General features: G+C 35.9%; 1 pseudogene; it reads left to right on the forward strand.

The window, feature by feature from the left end:
• The window catches only part of LOC102862332, a 137,019-nt pseudogene extending 135,966 nt beyond the window's left edge, over positions 1-1,053 (forward strand).
• Positions 1,054-1,341: the final 288 nt, after the last annotated feature.

Raw genomic sequence — 1,341 nt, forward strand, 5'->3', positions numbered from 1 at the left:
CACACACACACACACAGGGCAAAATTAGATCTTGAAAACAAAAGTTTTAAGTCTTGAGAATATTTAGAACACTTCAAATACCAAGAATATAGATTTAGGATATACTGAATTGGGGAAAAAATTGAAATGTATTCATTAACACTATCATATTAAGCATGTCGTGGATCACACATCACGGAAAATTACCTTTGCTCTACTGCAAGCTACCCAGGCCTGCGTCTTCACATTGCCACAACTTAAGCATCTGAGCAAGGCTGTGGCCCAACTAAAAAGGAGATAAGTGTCAATTTTTTCCATGACCTGACTGTGGAGATAAAATATGGAAAATGAAGTGTTTACATGTTTACATGTTTACACTGATGCAAGAAATGAAGGACTTGAAATAGATAATTGGGATTTAAAAAAAATTATATATATATATATATATAAAAGCTAAACCTCAAATAGTGTGCAAGGAATTCCTTGAAAATATTGAAATTATGGCTGGTTTAGGGTATGTTCTTGAGGGGATGATATTTGCATGCCTAAGCATTCCATTCCTCCTGGATTTGTGTTGAAAAAAAATATATAAGGAAGATGAAATTTCATTAAAATATCTCATTGAGAGAAAACATTCTTTTCTAGCTCTCAATGTTACCATAATCACTCAGATTTTTTTTTTCTTGAATGGAAAAGAAAAGACATGAAAATATTGATAAATTTGAGCAAAGTATGGGAATGAGGAAAACAGACTTGAAACAGAGAAAGCTCTACTGGTCAGTGGTCATGAGGCGTTTGAATGTCGTCCATCACTGGTTAATGGTAAGCAGGAGGAAGCAGATGATACCCACTACATCCAGGGAACAGGTGGTGACGAGGCTGATGATTCTGTGAGGGTACATGACATAGATTTAAGCCTGCACATTCCAAGATATGTAGAGGAGACAGGTATTACTGCTGCCAGTCTTAAAAGAAATCCTCACATATATGTCAGAAGAAGATGAAAACCAATTCAATGAAGAAGTGACTTGGAAGAGGACAACAAAGAGGAGGAGCCATAGATACTGTTCCTGATGATGAAAATTCACTGGGGAAGATTTAGAGGAGGTAGAAGAAGAATTAAACTTACTTTAGAAGAACGACACTAAGCAACTTAATACAAATTAATTCGGCTCAGAATGAGTTGAAAATGACTACATTATTATTTTTTTTCTACACAGAACTCTTCACTCTTCAACAGGTTCTGTTTATTTACCATGTTGTTTCTGAAGACCTGACTCTCTCGGAGTGGGGGAGGGGGAGGATTCTTCTACCGACTTCACTTCCAACTTTAACTACATCTTATAGTAAGTTCAGAGTTGT

This window comes from Elephantulus edwardii, unplaced genomic scaffold (assembly GCF_000299155.1).
Source record: "Elephantulus edwardii isolate Elephantulus edwardi_28Jun2011 unplaced genomic scaffold, EleEdw1.0 scaffold00159, whole genome shotgun sequence".
NCBI classification, from domain to species: domain Eukaryota; kingdom Metazoa; phylum Chordata; class Mammalia; order Macroscelidea; family Macroscelididae; genus Elephantulus; species Elephantulus edwardii.